General features: G+C 42.6%; 1 long non-coding RNA gene across 1 annotated transcript; it reads left to right on the top strand.

Moving 5' to 3' along the window:
- The first annotated feature begins 9632 nt into the window (after positions 1-9632).
- Positions 9633-10803, top strand: LOC134435750 (uncharacterized). The gene is made up of 3 exons (XR_010032083.1): positions 9633-9815; positions 10321-10528; positions 10619-10803. It is a non-coding gene; the product is annotated as an uncharacterized LOC134435750 (long non-coding RNA).
- Positions 10804-22662: the final 11859 nt, after the last annotated feature.

The following is a 22662-nucleotide window of genomic DNA, read 5'->3' as shown; positions in this document are numbered from 1 at the left end:
TAATGTTGGCACAACATAGTGTCCAAACAGGGGGTTTTAGGCACAAGCGAACCGGGTAGGAGCTCCTGGGGGACGGCATGAGCCAAAACAGGGGTGCATTTCTCGAAAGCACAGTCGGTAACCTGTTAGCAACTTTCCATTGGGAAATTGTATAGCAACCAACAAAGTAGCTAACATAGGAAGCAACTATCGTTTCGAGGAAGAGGAAGCTGTAGCACTACTAAAGAATGTCAAAGTAATAATAATTAGTGTAGCATTATTAAAAAAACAGGCTGCTATTTTTTGGAGTTCACATTGGTCCTATCCGGGGCCTTGGCCTCATCATCCCTTACTGAGCCGCAGTCTCTTGAGCCAGGTGAGCCAGGCGAGCCAGGTGAGCTAGGTGAGCCAGGCGAGCCAGGTGAGCTAGGTGAGCCAGGCTCACACACACACACACAGCATACTAATGAAGACATGCAGAGCGACCACCAGCAGGTCAGGGCCAGGCCAGGCACAGTCCAGTGCATCATACACACACAAAGACATACAAAACACACACACACACACGCACGCACACGTACACGCACGTACGCGCTCACGTACGCGCTCACGTACGCGCTCACACACACACACACACACACACACACACACACACACACACACACACACACACACACACACACACACACACACACACACACACACACACACACACACACACACACACATTCTATCCACACTATCTGACTCATGTCCGTTAAAAGAACACAGTCTGCTATTGGGTCAAAGCTCTAGTCATCTATCTACTGCACTGGCATATCAACAAGGGTCATCTATATATGGGGCATATCAACAAGGGTCATCTCTATACTGTACTGGCATATCAACAAGGGTCATCTCTATACTGTACTGGCATATCAACAAGGGTCATCTCTATACTGTACTGGCATATCAACAAGGGTCATCTATATATGGGGCATATCAACAAGGGTCATCTATATATGGGGCATATCAACAAGGGCAGATCGTAACCATGCCAACTGTCAGCTCAGGGTCGCAGTGTATTCTCAGCTATTGAGTTGCATATCAATGCAGAGGAGAAGCAGGAAGCAAGTCTTATGCACTTTCTGGTATACCACAAGCTAGTCAACACTGCTAATAATGGAGGGCCACAACCAGGGCCCCAGTTCACACCACACACACGCACGCACGCACGCACGCACACACACACGCACGCACGCACGCACGCACGCACGCACGCACGCACGCACGCACGCACACACACACACACACACACACACACAATAGAAGAAGCAGGGCCACAGTTCACTTCAGTGGGCAGAGACAGGTCTTGATGAGTGTCCATCTGTCAGTGCAATAGCTGTGTGTGTGTGTGTGTGTGTGTGTGTGTGTGTGTGTGTGTGTGTGTGTGTGTGTGTGTGTGTGTGTGTGTGTGTGTGTGTGTGTGTGTGTTTGTGTGTGTGCATGCGTGCGTGTGTGCGCTTGCATGTATGTGTGTAGAACCTTTTTTCTAATCGGCTGAATGTTGTTGCCGTTTCCGTGGTTTCTGTACTCGTACCAACTCCGTTTTGGGAGAACAAATCTTATTGGGTGTATGTCAGAATTGTTTTATATGCTCTATAAATGACGTCTTGTTGTATCACACTAATCACATTTGAGTTCAACTTTTGACTGGCAGCCACTTCCAAACAATTAGAGGCTGCGTCCTAATCCCAAAACCCTATCTTGTCACTAGAGGCTACCATAATGTTATTCACCAAACAATTCCGAACTACACGACAATATGTTCTGATACTGTATCAGCAAGAGTGCAGAATACATGCAAGGTAATAAAACAGCCAGCCGACAAGGCAACAGGCTCTTATCATACACTGTGCAGAGCTCCAATGGGACTTTCAATGTTTAACACTGCTAGTGATTGTGGCTATGCATGCAATGTTCGTGTTCGTGAATGGAGAAACACATGTATAGGCTAGCCAGAAATCCTGAAATGGGTGGACCACGCAGAGAGACTGTGAGGAAGTGTGAGAAAGATTTTATATTGTATACAGTGTATATATATATACAGTTGAGGACGATATTATTAGCCTCGCTCCTGAAATTAGACATTTCTCTTGATTTATCAGTGAGAATGACCATTATGAACCATTTATGTTATACTGGAAACAAATACACTGATGGAGATAATGTCCAATGAGTTAAATTAGCATTTTTCTATCGTTACAATGAGCTTAAACATAAAAGGGCAAAAATGACAAGGACAAAATTATTAGCCCCCTGATCATTAATAGTCAATATGATGCTATTTATGAACCAAAACTGACAACAGGCATTTTGATCAGTTGTTACCTAGGTTGGCACATGCCCCACTAGGGATTTTGGCCCATTTCTTCACTGCAAAGTGCCCTTGCTGGTCCAAATTACATGGATGCTGAGCATAGACATTTGCCACAGACTCTCAGTGGGATTGAGGACTGGACTTTGAGCGGGTCATTCCAGTATCATGGTTTTAGTGTCCTTGAAGAACCTCTGAACTAATTTAAATGTTTACTTTGGGTTACAATGTTGTTGGATGACCCAGCAATCCAGATCCAGGCCCAGACTCCCTGTGTCCGAGGCTGAATAACAGTCTAAAAACTTGATGCCCCCACCACTATGTGTAACTGTGGAAACTGTCCAAAGAAGCATTGGACACCTGCCTAGATGACTGTTACTGACATGGCCTCACCTGGAGTTTATATTTCAAGAAAGACAGCTGTTAGGGCTTGTAATCATATTGGGCTTTGGGACCATCATCACAGAAGAACCCTTTTACTAAAGGCGGTGCATATCAGAGTGTTATTGAGCTTTGTCTATGAACATTTGAAAGTCAAAAATGAGTTTTCAAAGTCTCTGCTTTCATCTGATGAGATTCAATTGCACCTGCTTTGATGCATGAATTCTGCTTATGTCAGGTGAAGAAAGGGATAGTCCTTCAAACTTTATAACATGGTTTCCACAATCAGTGGCGGACTTAGCAATTTGGGGGCCTAAGGCAAATTTAGCTAGGGGGCCCATCGGCCCATTTCATATCACGTTTTTTTTTTTACATGAACTCTATTTTTCGATTTTTTTTTTTAAATCACTGATTTTCCATTAAAAAAATAATTACAAACAAAAAAAATATTGGGCAATCAGGCAATCTTGGGCTACAACTCTTTCTGGACAGATTTCAATGAATATTTGCTACTTTTCATGCAACAATTGAACAAACTGAAATGTGAAATTTTCTGTAATCCCACTTTCACTTTGATATGAGAGCAGAGTGATTTCCCCCCCTCACTGAAGTGTTATTTCATATGACCATGCTTGCTGTCACCTATTTGAAGTGACGCTGGATTGGGATTTCATGGAGGATTTTGAAATGCTGCTGTGGGGAGTAGACAGTAGGATAAGCGACAGGTGGACACTGTTTTCTGACAGAACAGCGGTTTGCAGGTATTTGGCGTTTTCAGGTGGATATTGTCTTCGTGGATGTTACAGACATCCCAACTTTCAAAAACTAATCAAGGAGATATTTACTAAATAAACTGAAAAGTGCGCTCTCTGTCAAGCGGTCGCCTTGACCCAAGCCTACCTGAACACTGACAGACCCATTGAGAAGAGACACGAGTGCAGTCAGGTTAAACAGAAACAAAGCCTTCATGCTCCCCCCTCGCGTGCCTGTGAAATCTAATCGAAGTAGCCAATTCCGCGAAGTTCAATGCGCGAGTTGCCATCTTGCCTGCACTTCTCATATGTTGGATGTTGGATTTCATGGGAGACTTTTAAATGTCGCTGTGGGAAGTAGACAGAGTAGGCGACAGGTGCACACTCTTTTCTGACAGAACAGCGGTTTGCAGGCATTTGGCGTTTTCAGGTGGACATTGTCCTCGTGGATGTTAGACATTACAACTTTCCAAAACTAATCAAGGAGATATTTACTGAATAAACCGAAAAGCGCGCTCTCTGTCAAACGGTCGCCCTGACCCAAGCCTGCCTGAACAGACCCATTGAGAAGAGACACGCGTGTAGTCAGGTTAAACAGAAACACAGTTCACGCTCCCCTCGCTCGCGTGCCCGTGGCATGTAATCGAAGTAGCAAATTCCGCGCTCAATGCGCGAGTTGCCATCTTGCCTGCACTTCTCATAGCCTATGTTGTAGGCTATGTTGGATATCATGGTAGACTTTTAAATGTCGCTGTGGGAAGTTGACAGAGTAGGCGTGGGTGCACACTCTTTTCTGTCAGAACAGCGGTTTGTAGGCGCTTGCCTTTTCACGTGGATATTGTCTTCGTGGACGTTATAGACACCCTAAGTTCCAAAAACGAATCAAGGAGACATTTACTACATAAACCAAAAGACGCGCTCTCTGTCAAGCTGTCGCCCGAACAAACCCTTTGAAGACGTGCGTGCACAAGATAAACAGAAACACAGGCTTCACTCTCCCTGCGCTCGCGCGCCTGAGAAGTCTATTCGAAGTATCGAGTAACCTACTCCACGCTCAATGCGCGAGTTGCTTTCTTGCCTGCTTTCCTTTCTTGCTCAAATTCTCATAGCATTGTCAAAAAAACAGGGGGTTGCCGGTGTTAGGGCTGTTGTTTTCTTCTATGGGTGTTAATTGTTTCTTTTAAGTGGTGACGCTGCGTCTAGTCTAACAACACTGAACATAGCAAACGCTGTCTGCAAACGTCTTGTGCCTTCCAATTTTTTGTGCTCCGCTTGATGTTACTGACCATGAAGAGTTTGTTGAGTGTGGCGCTTGACTGTTATCCTCCTTATCTGAAGACGTGGTTGTGTGAATGTTTAGGAACTCGCCTGGCGCACATGGCACGCATGGATGGAATAGTCCATTTTAACGCGAAAGAGAGGGTGTGCACAGAATCTGTATTTTTTTGTAATGTATTGTGTTGTTCTTGTTTCCAATTTAAACATACAAAATTCATTATTTATGAAAATCAACATTAATCTGTGAATTACTGTCCAAAGGGGCCCAATTACCAGCTATAGGCCCATGTGAAATTTGCAAAGGGGACAGAGGGGGCCCCTACAGCTGGAGACTAAGCTGGGGGCCTAAGGCGGTTGCCTAGCAACGCCTCAATGCAAGAACCGCGCCTGTCCACAATTAAACATGGTGGTGGAAGCATCATTCTGTGGCAGCCTCAGCCACAGGAAACCTTGTTTGGGTGTACGGCACCATAAAAACAGAAGATTATGATAGAATGTGGAAGGTGACCATGCAAAAATATGATCATAGAGGAAGCTAAGATCTTCACTGGATCTTTCAATAAGATAATAACCCAAAACTTTCATCCAAAATTGTTCAAATGTTCTTCAAGGTTACTAAAACCATGATTATGTTGTGGTTCAGATCTCAATCCTTTAGATAGTCTTTGAGGAGTGCTGAAAATGAATGTCCTCAACATCCATACAATTTGGATCAGGTTAACTATTTGCAATGACAAAATGGGCCAAAATCCCTTTTAGGGCATGTGCCAACATAGTTAACAACTAATCAAAGTGCCTGATGTCAGTTTTGGTTCATAAATGGCACTCTATTGACTATTAATGATAAGGGGCTAATAATTTTGTCCTTGCCATTTTTACCCTTTTTTTGTTTAAATTCATTGTGAAAATGGAAAAATCCAAATTCAACTCATTGGACATCATCTTCATCAGTGTATTTGTTTCCAAAAAACAGAAACGGTTCATAATGGTCCTTCTCACTGAGAAATCAAGAGAGATGTCTAATTTCTGGAGGGGGGCTAATAATATTGTCCTCAACTGTATATATGTTCAGCAAGAGTGTGTCTGTATTTAGGCCTACCTAGGACTTTTCTGTGTTTTTCATTGTGTTTCTCATATTTTGTATGGTTGCTTTGGCAATATGAATATCATATTGACTAAACCAGATCGAGTGTCAGATCGGGGCCAAGTCTGTCTGATCCTGAGTCAGAAATCATTAAGGTGTTGGTTTGAGATTGTTTATTCTACATATGATCTCAGAGTCGGGGGTCAGAAACAGAAATCTGTGAAGGTGGTGGCTGGGTCGAGCAAACACATAAACGCTCAAACACACATGTGATTATTAGAAACAAACCAATCAATCAAACATAGGATGATTGACATGAAAGACAGCTAGAGCGAGAGGCATCAGAAAACATGAAAGATAGAGCGAGATAGAAGGGCAGACTACATAGACTAATATAGGATAACCAGAAATCATGGAATTGGGCGACCACACGACAGTCACCTGGGCCAATAGAATAAAACACGGGTTATCATTACTTTTTGCCATTCGTATTTCGTATGCACTGTACACACTTTACCTTTGGTAACACTTCAATATGCGCTTTATTATGCGAATGAATATGCCATCTGTTTACTGACCATCATCGTCTATTGTTCAATGACTACTGGGCACCCTCTACTGTTTACCATGTGTCCATATGTCTGTTCTTTTTTTGTGATCAATTTTTTATTAAGTGAAAGTGAAAGCCCAATCGGGAAACGCCAACTCCCACTGTCATTGTGACACAACACTCCACAAGTGAACACTGCACAAAACTAAATTGCATTTATGCCTCACCCGTTTCAATCAAACAAAAAACACATAGGCTACACAGAATATATAAAATGACAGTGGACACAGCAATCAACCTTCATACCACATTCACTCCCCCCCCAACACACACACACACACACACACACACACACACACACACACACACACACACACACACACACACACACACACACACACACACACACACAGACATACTCACACACACAAACACACACACACACACACACACACACATGTATGTGTCCACACTCTCTCACACACTTTCTCTCACTTACTTTTGCTCTATTGTTCGATGACCTACTGTTTACTATGTCTCTGTGCCCATAGCTGTCTGTTCTTATGTATATGCTCTGCTGTTGTGTGTCTTTGTCCATTATATGTATTTGATGTTGGGGATGTAAGCGTAAAAAACAATTATAAACCTTGAATCTAATGAAGGAAGCAATTACTACAAAGCAAGAACTGTGATTGGATGAACATTGATGATAAGAGGGTGGGCACAGGCCCAGCACAATCAGAAGTATGGCAACTATACCACTATAGGGAAAGAAAAAAAAGAAAGAAAGAAAGAAAGAAAGAAAGAAAGAAAGAAAGAAAGATAGAAAGTCAGAAAGAAAGAAAGAAAGCTCTAGTATTTACTTCATACACATACAGTAGATGTTACCTGTATTGAAATGATCAGTTTGTTGTCATGCTGGTCATGTCCAAAGGATTTATTGTAATTTACAACAGCAAAACCATTGTCTAGCAGGAGCCGGTTTTATGTCATATTTTCTGAGGGCATGGATTTATGACACATAAATAAGGCCTGAGGATGTTTGGTGTGTGTGTGTGTGTGTGTGTGTGTGTGTGTGTGTGTGTGTGTGTGTGTGTGTGTGTGTGTGTGTGTGTGTGTGTCTGTCTGTCTGTCTGTCTGTGTGTGTGTCTGTGTGTCTGTGACTAATTATGTCTGAGTGAGATGTTTGTTATGAGTCGTCGTCTTTCATCCTTCGATATCTGGCGGTGTTGCTCCGTAATCTGTTAAAGCTCTCATCAAAGTGTGTATGTGAGCAGGAAAGCAAAACAATGTTTTTGAAACTTTAACTCAATGTAATTACCTGACCTTGACAGCAAATAAAGGATTTTGGCACCCCTGTATTCCTTTATTTTGCATCTAGAAACTATACAAAATAGGGATATGATGGACATGAACAGACATCTTGAAAATTACAGAACATAATCATAGAGTCAACAATTAACTCGGCAGGTACATATTATTTGGCTTAGGTGATCAGCTCAGGTCTTGCATCAATGAATCTGGCATTGGATTGGAGTTGTAACACTTCTGTAAAAGGATAACAGCTAATAAGCTTGTGGTGAAAAGTTGGTAAAGCTAGAGCCCAACATCTCAGAAAGATGCCTGAGTTAATACTCCAGGTCTTTGGATGGCAAATGGAGACTGGATTGTGGATGGAGGCCTTGGTTACATTTTAAAAAATGTAGGGTCAGATACTAAAAAGTCAACTCTTCACTTGTCTGTTCTGGTCGTCATAGTGCTACTTCACTTTTTTTCTGCCAAGAAGGTGCACTTCGGCTCAAGGAAAAAACTTTAAGATATGGCTAAACTCAACTTCAGTAGTGACTGTGGTTAAAGTCTTACCAAAGATTCCAAAGGCACACTGCTTGTTAAGCGGGCTTGCGGAGCAAGGACCATGCAGAGCATGGCCCTTGCAGAGCAAGGCCTGATTCTAGTAATCTCTAAGTCCTGTTAAGCCTGGCTCAAACTACACGACTATCGCGCCGATTCTCGGCTGAAAACCCCCCTTACGACAATCGCTGGAACGTTACTCCCCAGGACCATCGCAAGCGATTGTCGGGGAAGATTTCCTCGTCGTGAGCGACGTTCTGAGATAGAATTTTGGCAGCTCAAAGAGTCGCCGATCGCAAGTCGTAGAAATCAAACAGTGTTTGATATTTGCGACTGGAAATAGAACGTCGGGCATTGTCTCGGTGGCTGCGAGCAGCGACAAGATTGACAGTTGCGATTCTCTTCTAGTGTGCGGTGCACCCCGACGCCAACATCGGACACACAATCGCTAGTCGTGTAGTTTGAGCCTGGCTTTAATTATTACTTTTTATTATTATTGGTTCTCTTGTGCAGGGCAGTAAAATAGAAAATGGATCTCCTCCTAGGCCTTTCGAGATAGAGACACCGTTCAAACACTAAAATGACCAGCTCGGCTTGGAGATCATTTGTTGTGCTATAGTGTGTCCGTGTCTCTTGTCGTTTTCCCGTTTTTGGCGATTTTGTGAAAGCTTGGGTCCCCATTGAAAACAATGGTGGAACCTTCATGAACCAAGGTTCCGCCACTCTAGAGATTAGAGTGTAGGAGGCTTTTTCGGTCATAAAACATCAACACTTTCACCTAGAAGTTTAGTTCACTCGTTGTTAGCGAGCTCTATGGGATGTCTCCAAATTGTCAAAGTTTCATCTCCCAACTCCCAATACTTTTTAAATGGCAGGTTTGTAAAAAAAAACAGGCCTGGGTCTATGGAGAATCCCAGTCTTTCCAAAAGTGCATTTTTCAAGAGATCAGCGCATGTCCCACACGGAGGTCCATTTGTGCCTGAACCATTTAACCTATAAACTTCATTCAAAGACTGTTCGAGAGATCACAAGCATGACTCCGATCTGTGAAAAGGACACATTTTTTTACAACGACCGTGTAAAGACAAAACACTGGGTCTGATTCTGTTCTCTGCTAAGAGCACAATACTAACTGTCATTCAGTCAATCAGAACAGGTGCTGTCAATAAAGGGGTTCCATTTCAACTGTCACTGTCTCAAGATTCTATTCTTAACGAGCAGGTGCGAGCAACCATTCTAGAAGCAGGCTTTCCCCCAGCGCTTTCTTATCAAGGCGGCCGCCTTGACTAAACCCCACCCCCGCCTTGGCTACGTTCCCTAAAAAAAAAAAAAATGCGTCCGAGGGCAAAAAAAAAAAAAAACTTTAACTTTTAAAACTTTTAAAAAAAGTTTTAATGCATGTTCAAGCGCAGGCACTAGGACAACATCGGTTGGACTAAATTGTGACACCTAGTGGTCGGATTTATTACTACGCCATGTGTGTCCATCCTCGAGGCCATATTTTGAAACAATTTTAATTTTCAATTCAATGGTTCAGCGAGAGATTCCAGACGTTGCCATATCGTCGGTGGAATAACTGAGAAGGTAGGCTAAGTTGTAATTGCAGCTGCTCATCTAAACGCTGTATTTACACTGTTATTGTGAATTTTAATTATATTATATATATATAATTAAATAGGCAAATAAATCAAGGTTGTAGGCTGTCTTCGGTTTGGGACCGTTCGTTATTTATGTAGGTCCACCCAGTGACAGTATTTTACCCATCCTGAAGAGAAGGCCAACATTGTACACCGAAGGCGAAGGAAGACAGGGAATGTAGGCCTAACGCAACTGATTTCGTTGTGGATGGAAGAGGTAGCCATTATAGATTAGCCAATTTAGTCGGCATGTTATGAGGAAGGGCCATGCATTTTCCTCCTCAACGAAAGGTGTGGTTAGACTAATCTAAAACATGTGGCCTATATACGATGTCAAAGCCATGCATTATCCGCCAAATTCCTCTGATGGGCCATGAATTAATTAATGAAAAACTATCAGTCCCCGTGATGGCATGAATGACGATATTCGCCGCTTCCTTTCTTGCATGCAGTCAATGGCGGGGAAACAACCCAAAATATCGGGCTTCTTTCAGCCGAGGAGTCGCTCGACTTCACCGAGGCCTACACTATCTGACAGTGCTGTGTCACCACCTCAGCCTCAGCCCCAGCCCCAAACATCCAAGCACCGGGCTAGTGGGTGGAACCCGGAGTGGGCTGTGGACAGCAAATATTCCGGTTGGCTATACCACACTGAACATGGTAGGCTACTGGTATTGATTTCGTTCGATAGAAAGTAGGTTATTTGACGTAAAAGTTAAACAATGGAGTTAAAAATATTGTGTTCTGCAGGGATGTTTTGCAGATTGTGCCGGGCAAATCGGCAGCGAGCTACACGGGGTGCATCGGAGCGCTCGTTTATAGAGGTGCCCTGCACCAATTACAGGAGGGACGCGCTGGACCAGCATATGAGCACCGCGAGTCACTCCTCATCCGTTGCTGCCCAGTCAAGTCGATGTACGTCTTTCTGAAAACAATGAGTGACTTGATATAAATAAAAACATGATTAATAAATACTACTAATAATTTTTTGTTCTCTCTGTGTGTAGATCAAGACAGACCTGCGAAGTAGGCTGCAGGGTGACAGCCTCACAGCCTGCATGGCAATTAGCATAAATGGGCCACCAGTAGGGCAGTTTAATTACAACAGGGCACTGGAACTCTTTTTTGAAAAACCGAGAAGGATGGCCTGCAAGGACAAGACTTGCAAAATGTGCCATAGGTAGTCATAGGTAGCCAGTCAATTTTGCACTCCATTTGGTTTCTCTTTTTCGTTAATGTAAACAACCTGCACTGCACTTTTTGTTACATTTTTCTTTTCAGCTTCTGTAAATAGTTTTGATATGGCAGGTCAATAAATACATATTTTCCAGTTCTACACAGCGTTGTTATTATTCAAACCCCCCCCCCCCCAACCCCCGAAACAGTATTCGTGCCGTGCGTGACATCAAACCCCGCCAACACCTCCCCCCGCGTGACATCGCGAGTGGCGCCGCCCCCCTCCCCCCCGCCACGCCGCCCCCCAGGGACAGACTCGAAGCCTCACCACCTTGACTAACCAATTTTCTGGGGGAAACACTGAGAAGTCTATTGTTCAGCTCTTCAATGCAATGTGATATAGTCTTGCTGGACTGTGCATGACAGCTAGCTGCTTGTCTTAATGGGAATGCATGCTGCTGGATTAGAGATATGGAGGTTGAGGGTTCGAACCCCACCCGAAGCCATGTTGATTTTCAAAATTATATCATATGCAGTGTTCCTTGGCCAACTTAAAATGCCATGTATGTCATTTATTATCAATGGCAAATGTGCTGGATTAGAGATATGGAGGTTGAGAGTTCGAATCCCACTTGAAGCGATGCTGATTTTCAAAATTATATCATATGCAGTGTTCCTTAGCCAAGTTAAAATACCATGTATGTCATTTAGTATCGATGGCAAATGTGCTGAATTACAGATATGGAGGTTGGGGGTTCGAACCCCAGTCGAAGCCATGTTGATTTTCAAAATTATATCATATGCAGCGTTCCTTGGACGACTTAAAATGCCATGTATGTCATTTAGTATGAATGGCAAATGTGCTGAATTACAGATATGGAGGTTGGGGGTTCGAACCCCAGTCGAAGCCATGTTGATTTTCAAAATTATATCATATGCAGTGTTCCTTGGCCAACTTAAAATGCCATGTATGTCATTTAGTATGGATGGCAAATGTGCTGAATTACAGATATTGAGGTTGGGGGTTCGAACCGCAGTCAAAGCCATGTTGATTTTCAAAATTATATCATATGTAGTGTTCCTTGGCCAACTTAAAATGACATGTATGTAATTTAGTATGAATGGCAAATGTGCTGAATTATAGATATGGAGGTTGGGGGTTCCAACCCCAGTCGAAGCCATGTTGATTTTCAAAATTATATCATATGCAGTGTTCCTTAGCCCACTTCAAATATCATGTATTTTATGTCATTTAATATCAATGGCAAAGGGGCTGGATTACAGATATGGAGGTTGTGAGTTCGAATCCCGCTCGAAGCCATGTTGATTTTCAAAATTATATCATATGCAGTGTTCCTTAGCCAACTTAAAATACCATGTATGTCATTTAGTATATCCCCAAAATGCAGAGCTACAACACTTTCAAGATGGCTGAATCCAAGATGGCTGAATTGTTTGGCCCATAACTTCTGACTGGGTGGATGGATTTTCCCCAACATTTCTATTAGCTTTGTTTTCTCAATAGTTCTTTGTTTCATCTCTGCCCCAAAAGGCAAGCCCTCTTCCAGCATTTTCTGTGAGAATGCAATCTAGTTTAAAGTTTAAAAGCCTTTAATGAGATGGGCTGACACGTTGCGACTACTGTCTTCTTCAGAGCCTTAAAAAAAAATGTAGGGTTGACACCAGTGCTGGGAAAGTTACTTTGAAAAAGTAACTAATTACAAGTACCAGTTACTTCTCCAAAAAGTGTTAGTAACTGCGTTACTTCACTATAAAAGTAACTAGACCCAGAAAAAGTATTTTTGTGTTACTTTTTTTTGCTTAAAATGTCAAAGAAGCAGTTAAATGGGGTTTTCATCCTTAGGCCTATTCTGTGATATTATTTTGGCTGTGATGTTAGTTTTGCTTAAGATGCTATCAAACATCTTCATGACCTATCAATGGTGAATGTTAATCCAGTTCACAACGTTTTTAGGGACACATTTCTCTTCCACGAGATGGATTTTTTTTTTTTTGCAATAAGAGCCCTTAACAACTCCGACCCCACAGTGGATAGGGGAAACATGTTTTCAACCACATACCTGGCGATTATTTTGTTGAGCTCACTCGTGTCCTGAGGAATCAGGTTTGGCTTGCCTCTGTCTCCCTCTTCGATAAAGCTGAAACTACTAGCAGTACGGGGCGTGCCACCATGTGATGTTGAGAGGTGCTTAATGAAATTAAAGTCGCTCGTTACGGACATAACTTTGTTTCCAAGGCACAGTATACTTTGGATAGTATTGCATTTGACTGCAACTAGCGTGAAATGATTCCGGTATTTACCTTTGGAACATGCAACCTCGCGGCTTTACTGCCGTTGTCTCTTCTATTCTCTATATGCGCTCCATATGAACTCTGTGTAGAATGACTTGTGTTTACGCGCGTGGAGCAAGATAGCCGACACTCTGCCCACAACACTTTTTTTTAGCAAATCACGTTCAGCTATCGTGTTCTCATGCATGCAAAGGGTGAATGTGAGCATACTAAAAGCCGGCTTGGTATAGATTTATGCGGCGTTGCCATTTGCTCCTTGATTTTGTCAGCAGCCAGTGCACACTGGCGCTGCAATTCATAAAATTATAACGCGTCACGTTACCTCCCGAGTAACTGTAACGGCGTTACAGTTATGGATAAAGTAATTAAGTAAGTATTCCGTTACTCAAAATGAGGCTCCGTTAGTAACGTTGTTATACTCTAATGCCGTTACTCCCAGCACTGGTTGACACTATGTAGTTGAAGTACTGCCAAAAAGTGTCTGCCTTTTTAGTTGAGTAGTTGAGGCCCTGCTGAAAACCTGTTGACACACAGAGACACACGCACCAACGCACACGCACACACTCACACACACACACACACACACACACACACACACACACACACACACACACACACACACACACACACACACACACACAATCACACACACAATCACACACACACAAATACGTGCACACGCACACACACATCAGTCCATGGGTAAATGAACAAAGATCTGCTCCCACACCACCCAGTCTCTGAGTTCCATAGTCACCAGGGCAACACCACTCGACCAATCTAATACCTCGACACAAAATCAATAGCCAATCACCTTCAGTTGAGGGCGCGCAGTTGTACATGGTTAACCTGAGGCTGAAATGCTTCCATTGATTTAATAAGTAGATGCTAAAATGTCCCACCCTCTTTTTCTTCTCTCTCTCTCTCTCTCTCTCTCTCTCTCTCTCTCTCTCTCTCTCTCTCTCTCTCTCTCTCTCTCTCTCTATCTCTCTCTCTGCCCTTCTGTGGTTCAATTCACTTTTTCTTTTTTGTCATCGCTCTCCCTAAAATCGCTCTCTTTCTATTAAGATGTCTGGAAGGCTACGGTTTTATTTTTATAATCGCTTGCCTTTGGTGGAAATTTAATTGTGTCAATTTGCAACAAATTGTACTCTGTAAACTTTCTGAGCTGGGTCATTCGACGCCAGTTGAGCGAATCTCTATGCACCTGTGTCTCAATCACCTTGTGGAATGACATATCGATATATGTATCATGGTATGCTTGGGACAGTCTCAATCTCACCTTCAAATGAAGCTAAAAGTGTTACTAGTGAACTTCACCAACAAGCCAAGACACATCTGTCTATAAGGGGTCCTTACCCATGGGTGACTTTGTCATTGCCTGTGTTGCACCAGTGTCATATTTTGAGTCTGTATTTTCCATCAGGCGGTATGTGGGGCAGCTGGATGTCAGTGTGTGATTAATGTGTGTGGTGAGGGCGTATTATCTGGCTCATAGCTCCCTGTGATCCCTGTAATGGTCCATGATACCACTGATGATACTGCAATGCATAATATTGCTGTCTACAGTAGGACACTGCCATAAAGAGAGGGGGGGAGAGAGAGAGAGAGAGAGAGAGAGAGAGAGAGAGAGAGAGAGAGAGAGAGAGAGAGAGAGAGAGAGAGAGAGAGAGAGAGAGAGAGAGAGAGATATTATTACCTACCTACTTGTTACTTAGGAATACTTGTGTGAAGTGCATTTAGGTGTTTAGTTTGGTAACTGTAAAGTGCATGTGTTTAGGTGTTTAGTTTGGTAACTGTCAAGTGCATTTAGGTGTTTAGGTTGGTAGCTGTCCTTGGTGCTGAAATGATTGAAGTGGCGATCATAGACAGATAGAGAAAGAGAATGAGAAATAGATTGAAAGGAAAAAGAGAAAGAAAGAAGAGAGAATGATAAATTGAGGACTTGTGTAACAGAAAATAAAGTTAGATCTTATCTTATCTTATCTTATCTCATTTTATCTTCAGCAAAGTCGTTGTGAAAACACGTGATAGACAGTTCAAGTAAGCATGCTTTCCATGATGCCATGTTGCAGATGAGACCCTCCACTCCCATTTTCCAAGCTTTTCAGGAATTGTATACATAAATTACAAGCAGATTTGGACAACCTCTGGCTGAACTTGAGACAACCTCTGGCTGGACTAAACATGTGAACCCCTACATTGATGAGCACCAAAGAAAAAGGTGAAGATCCAGAAGCACTCCAAGTATCTGTTTGTGTTTGAACCTCTGGCTTTACTTTGAAGCTAAAACTTTTGTATTCTTTCAGTTGGCATCACATGGTACCTGTCTGTCTGAGAAAACTCAGGCAAGTCAAAGAGGGTCATCTGGGGTGGGCGTGTGAATTGACATGGAATGACCCAAGAAGTTGTGCAAGACATGATGTCAAATGAGGTCAGTGGGTAGTGAAGCAAATGTGTATGTGGGTAGTAATCTCATCTGTGGAGTTCAAACAATTCAGCACCCACTTTCCTACATTTTCAGTCACAAACAGTGACATACGGTGACATAGCAGTCTGCGGAGGCAGGGAAGCAGAAAGAAAGAGTACAGTTTGTACATGCAGCAGAGAGGCAAATGGTTTGAGAGGTGGAGAGACAGAGAGACAACAGTAGAGGATAATGGTGGAGAGAGAGACAGCAGTAGAGGTAGAGGTGGATAGAGAGAGAGAAAGAAAGAGAGAGAGAGAGAGAGAGAGAGAGAGAGAGAGAGAGAGAGAGAGAGAGAGAGAGAGATCAGTAGAGGCAACTGGTGGAGAGAGAGACAGCAGTTGAGGTAGAGGTGGAGAGAGAGAAAGAGAGAGAGAGAGAGAGAGAGAGAGAGAGAGAGAGAGAGAGAGAGATCAGTAGAGGCAACTGGTGGAGAGAGAGACCGCAGTTGAGGCTACTGGTGGAGGTAGAGACAGCAGTAGAGGATAGTGGTGGAGAGAGAGACAGCAGTGGAGGCTAATGGTGAAGAGAGAGACAGACAGCAGAGGAGGCTAATGGTGGAGAGAGAGACAGTTGAGGCTAATGGTGGAGAGAGACAGTTGAGGCTAATGGTGGAGAGAGACAGTTGAGGCTAATGGTGGAGAGAAAGACAGCAGAAAAGGCAGATGGTGGAGAGAGAGACAGCTGTAGAAGCTAATGGTGAAGAGAGAGAGAGAGAGCAGTAGAAACTAATGGTGGAGAGAGAGACAGCAGTAGAGGTGAATGGTGGAGAGAGAGAGAGCTGTAGAGGCCAAAGATGGAGAGAGAGACAGTAGCATAGAGACTAATGATGTGAAATAGTAGTCTGTAGAGGTATAGTGCAGCAGGAGAGAGACTAATGGTGTGAAATAGAAGTCTGTAGAGGTACAGTGGAGAAGCTAATGTTATGAATAGCCTGTAGCGGTTTAGAAGACAAGGGATGTTAGCAGAGAGGACTAGAGGCAATAAGGCATGATCAGCAGAGGAGGAGAGACAGCAGTAGAGAGGCTAATGGTGGAGAGAGAGACAGCAGTAGAGGTGTAGAGACAGAGAGACAGCAGTAGAGACTAATGGTGAGGAGAGACAGCATTAGAAAGACTAATGATGGAGAAAGAGACAGCATTAGAGGATAATGGTGGAGAGAGAGACAGCAGTAGAGGTGGAGAGAGAGAGCAGTAGAGGTGGAGAGAGAGACAGCAGTAGAGGTGGAGAGAGAGAGCAGTAGAGGTGGAGAGAGAGACAGCAGTAGAGGTGGAGAGAGAGAGCAGTAGAGGATAATGGTGTAGAGACAGAGAGACAGCAGTAGAGACTAATGGCGTAGAGACATAGAGACAGCAGTAGAGATAATGGTGGAGAGAGAGAGAGCAGTAGAGAGAGTAATGATGTGTAATTGTAGTCTGTAGTGTAGTTGTAGTCTGTCTGCTCTTCCGATTACAAATTCCTTCACGCCCCGAGACCAAATAAACGAGGCGGAGGCGTAGCCATAATTTTCTCCAAGAAATGTAATTGTACTAAGACTAATTAGTCGAGTACATCTATGGCCAAAATGCACCAAACCCCAAAAAAATTGATACAAAAGGTTTTTCAACTGATTTCAATACATCCAAGGCAAGGCAAGGCAAGTTTATTTATATAGCGCATTTCATACACAGGTGCAACTCAATGTGCTTCACAAAGTTAACAAATGTAAATGAAAGGAAACAGGGAAGAAAGAAGGAAATGAATTAGAGTCAAAAAGCATTTAAAAACATTAAGATAAAACATAAGGTAAAAATAATAATAAAATAAAATAAAATGAAACAAATTAAATAAAAAATAAAAATAATAAGAATAAGTAATTTAAGCTAGGGGAAAGCATCTGAGAACAGCTTTGTCTTGAGTCTAGATTTAAAGCTATCAGTAGTGGGTGCATTTTTTATGTCATCTGGAAGCTGGTTCCAAAGCTTTGAAGCATAGAAGCTAAAGGCTGCCTCTCCACACTTTGTTTTGACTTTTGGAATCACCAGCAAATTCTTCTCCGTTGACCTTAGTGACCTAGTTGGTGCATACAGCTGAAACATATCCAGTAGATATGCGGGTCCCATTCCATTTAGTGATTTAAACACAAGTAGCATAGCCTTAAAATCAATTCTGTAGCTTACTGGGAGCCAATGCAGCGATCTTAAAATTGGAGTAATGTGGTCGAACTTCCTTGTCTTTGTAAGAACCCTTGCAGCTGCGTTTTGTACAAGTTGAAGCTGTTTAATGGTTTTATTGGGGAGGCCAGTAAAAAGACTGTTACAGTAATCAACTTTACTAGAAATAAAGGCATGTATTAGCTTCTCCAGATCATGTTTAGACATCAGGCCCCTAAATTTAGAGACGTTTTTTATGTGATAAAATGCAGGCTTAGTAATAGCTTTCATGTGACTGTTGAAGTTTAGGTCACTGTCAATGAGGACCCCAAGATTTTTAACTGTTTCCCTTGCTTTCAGTCCCTTCGTTTCAAGGATAGTAGCAATCTTTTGTCTCTCCTCTCTTTTCCCAAATATAATTACTTCAGTTTTATCTGTGTTCAGCTGGAGGAAATTGTGAGACATCCATTTGTTAATTTGGTCCATGCAATGATAGAGTGATTCAAGGGGGGTATAGTCATTTGGGGACATAGATAAGTAGAGCTGGGTATCATCCGCATAGCTATGGTAATTTATGGAGTTATTCTCGATAATGTGTCCCAGTGGCAACATATACAGATTGAACAGTAGTGGTCCCAGAATGGAGCCCTGGGGGACCCCACAATCCAGAGACATTGGTGATGAAGTATGTCTTCCAATGGCGACAAAAAAACTTCTTTGTTGCAAGTACGATTTTAACCAGTCGATCACTATGCCCGTAAAGCCAACCCAGTGTTCCAGTCTATGTAGTAGTATAGAATGATTAACTGTATCGAAAGCAGCACTCAAATCAAGAAGTACCAAGACGGATGATTTGCCAGCATCAGAATTCAATCTTATGTCATTCATAACTTTAATAAGAGCTGTTTCAGTGCTGTGGTAGGCACGGAAACCTGATTGAAACTTATCAAAATAGCTATTAGAGATTAGAAAAGCAGTTAATTGGTTAAAAACAATTTTCTCTATTATTTTACCCATGAATGGTAGATTGGATATGGGCCTATAGTTGTTTAGTACCAGTGCATCCAGGTTGTTCTTTTTCAGTAAGGGTTTCACAACTGCTTCTATCAGACAGCCTGGGAATATGCCTGTTTGTAGTGAGGTGTTGATGATCTGAAGTACATCTGATGATATTAGATTTAAGATGGATTTGAAGAAGGCTGTTGGTAAAATATCTAAGTCAGATGTAGAGGAGCTAAGACTTTGTACCGTTCTATTAAGAATGTCCACATCAACTAAATGAAAATTTCTCATGAGGTTAGGATTTAACTTCACCATAGCAAGCTGGTCTGAATCTTGGGTCGGTTGCACATGTGTGAGTATGTTTGCACGTATTTTTTCAATCTTTCCTTTGAAAAAGGATGCGAACTCATTGCATTTGCTGACTGAGAGGAACTCAGAGGGCATTAGATTTGGGGGCCTTGCTAGCTTTTCCACAGTGCCAAACAGGACACGTGCATTATTAATATTTCTGTTAATTATGTCAGAGAAAAAAGATTGTCTAGCTTTAGAAATTTCTTGGTTGTATTTCGAGAGTGTGTGTTTATAGATTTGGTAGTGGACTTCAAGTTTGGATTTACGCCACTGTCTTTCAGCCCTCCTGCATTCTTGCTTTAGCAATATAACTGTGGGATTCTTTCTCCAAGGTGCTTTTTCACGTCCCACTGTTTTGATTTTTTCGGGGGCAATAACATCCATAATACGGGTCATCCTTGAATTAAAATTAACCATGAGATCATCTGCACTCTCTGAGGTTTGACTTTGGATCTCTGAAAGTGCTTGCTGAAAGAGTGAGGCTGTCTCACAGTTGATTATACGTTTTTTGACTGTAACAGATTCCCTTTGAACATGAGGGTACATAGAAACATCAGAAAAAATGCAGTAATGGTCAGAAAAGCCATAGTCTTTGACACTAGCACAAGCATTAAGGCCTTTTGTTATTATTAGGTCTAAAGTGTGACCTTGGTTGTGTGTTGGTCCTGTTACATGCTGTGTGAGGCTAAAAATGTCAATAAGACTTAAAAATTCCTTAGCATAGACATTCTCTAAGTCGTCCACGTAAAAATTAAAATCGCCTGCTATAAACAAGCTATCATAGTTCACACAAACATTCGACAACAGCTCACCAAATTCCTCTAAGAAGAGTGGTGCAGAAAGTCTTGGAGGTCTGTAAATAGTTAATAACAGTATGTCAGAAGAACATTTTAGAACTGCAGCTAAGTATTCAAAAGATGAAAATTCACCTAGTGATGTCTTTTGACATTGAAACAGTGCCTTGAAAATAATTGCTATCCCCCCTCCCTGTTTATTCTGCCTTTCTGTACTAATGAAATTAAAGTGTGACGGAGTTGCTTCTATAAGTGTGATAGAGCTAGTGGATTTTTCCAGCCATGTTTCAGTTAAAATAAAAAAATCAAGGTTGTGGGTACAGATAAACTCATTGACAACAAAAGGCTTGTTCCTTAGAGATCTACTATTCTGTAAAGCTAATTTAGCATTGAGCATTGGAGGCATTTCCACTGTGGTAGTGAGTTTTTTTGGGACAAGTCTGAGATTTCCCATGCTTGCCGTCTTGGGGGAATGTATGCGTGTCCTCAAGAGACCTCGTTTTGTTGTTAGAACTGGAATAAGATTGTCCACGGGTCCCCTTATCTGCTTATTTTCAAAACAACTGTTACTATGTGGGTAGGGACCCAGTTGATATCAGACTGTGCTTTCAACCATGTCATCCTCACTGATACTACTGTACTCCAGAGCACAGACAGGTGGTTGTGGGGCCTTGCCTTTTTTGGGTGCAGTCATGGATGGAAGTATCCTTTTAGATTTTGGGGTAGAATGAGGTTGACCTTGAGAAATATCCGCATAGGAGGCTTGGTAGGAATGTCTGGGGGTAGAAAAGGTAGATCTGGCATAGGGGAGTAGTCTCGCCATAGTTTCTGGAAATCTCAGTCTGGGAGATGAAGATGGTGTTTCGTCGTTCCGGGAAGGTTGTGATTCCATTGGTGATTGCATTTTGTCGCCGTTGCCAGGGCTTGCTGGTGGCTGCGTTTCGCCACATCTGGGGGGTGAGTTTGGTTTTGAGGAAACCACATTTCCTATTTCCTGTGTGGACAGTCGCTTTTTGGCAGACCTGGGAGGTGGAATTGGTGATGCCAATGGCATTTTGCCAGTCCGACAAGGAGGTGAACACTTGATCTCCGGCGAGCGGCTTGCTGCCAGTTTCTGTGACAGATCTTCCAGCTGTTCCGAAAGCTGGTTCAGTTTGTGGCGAGTTCTGTGTGTTCCGTTGTTTTCCACTTGAGCAGAGAGGGACTTGGCTACGTCATCTGTGTGTGTGCTTTCGCCAGTCTGTGGCTCAGTTTGCACACTTACAGGCACAGAGGGCTTGTTGAAATGCCCCTGTGTCTGAGTGGATACAGATACAGGCCGCTTATCAGCGCCCAAGGTCTCAATGCTGTAAACCAACTGGTCTGTCAGCACTTTGGCGCCGGTCCAACTCAGTTCTGCACTGTTTTTTTTGAAAAGTACAGTGCGTCTCCAGAAACGGTCGAAATTGTCAACAAAGCTGATACCGTTGGATCTGCATGTCCTTGACAGCCATGTGTTTAAGCAATTTAATCTCGAAAACGCAAAGTCGCGATAGCATGGTGCTGGTATTGGCCCGCTGATGAAGAATGGAATTTTCAGATCTTTTAGAGTTGAAAATAAGTCATTAAAATCCTTTTTGACAGTTATTTGCTCTTTGAACAGATCCGCTGCCCCACAGTGAACAACAAGGCGATCAATAGATCTGTGGTCAGACACCAATTGTGGGATACTGTCCTTGGTCTCACGTACGGATGCATGGGGCAGACAGGACACTTTAAAAGTTCCATTTCCGATATTTTTCACACTCAGATCACCAACAACAAGTGTTGTAGGAGAGGCAGGCAGCTGCCGTCTAACTTTGTTCTTGTTATTCCAATGCGGTGTACGTTCAGTTTTTATTCTGGGAGCAACTGGTTCCACTTGTTCAAGGCACTCAAATCGATTTTGAAGTTTTATGGGCTGCCCTGAAAAAGTTGGTCTGGCAGCAGCAGACCGCACTGGTGTTGAAGTTAGTATTTTATCTCTGTTTTTGGGTCGAGCCCCTTTGCTTTCCCAATAGTGAGTAGGCCTACTCACATTTTGCTTTGCGAAGCTTTTGCCAGGTGTTTCGTCCAGCGTCACAAATGTCACATCAGCCGGTCGTTGGTCTGCTTTTGCATTTGCGGCACCTGTTTCAGGACTTCCTTCAGTCTTTGATAGGCGATCACCCAGTAAGGATTCCAGGGCAGAAATCCGTTGTTCCAGCAGTATCCATTTTTTGGACTGTCGTTGTCGCATTTTGTTATTGTTTCAGCTCGGCAATTGTTTTGACTTCTAGGTTCTCTTGTGAAAAACACTAATGTATGAATAAAATCCTCTGTTGTTCTTCTCTAAACTTGTTAAAACTGTGTATATGGCAAATAAAATCCAAGATATAGTGTGAGAAAAAAAAAAAAAAAAAGTAAAGAAATTGAAGTTAGGCAGGAGCAAAGCAGAAAAGCGACCTACTCGCTTGAGTAGGAGGAGCAAGACGGCAAGACGGCATCCAGCTGTCCTTACTAACATACTAAAAATCTAGGAAAATCTAACTTCAAGAAAGG

This window comes from Engraulis encrasicolus, chromosome 20 (assembly GCF_034702125.1).
Source record: "Engraulis encrasicolus isolate BLACKSEA-1 chromosome 20, IST_EnEncr_1.0, whole genome shotgun sequence".
In the NCBI taxonomy this organism is placed as follows: Eukaryota; Metazoa; Chordata; class Actinopteri; order Clupeiformes; family Engraulidae; genus Engraulis; species Engraulis encrasicolus.
The sequence above is the reverse complement of the archived record's forward strand: the minus strand, read 5'-3'. Positions and strand labels throughout refer to the sequence as shown.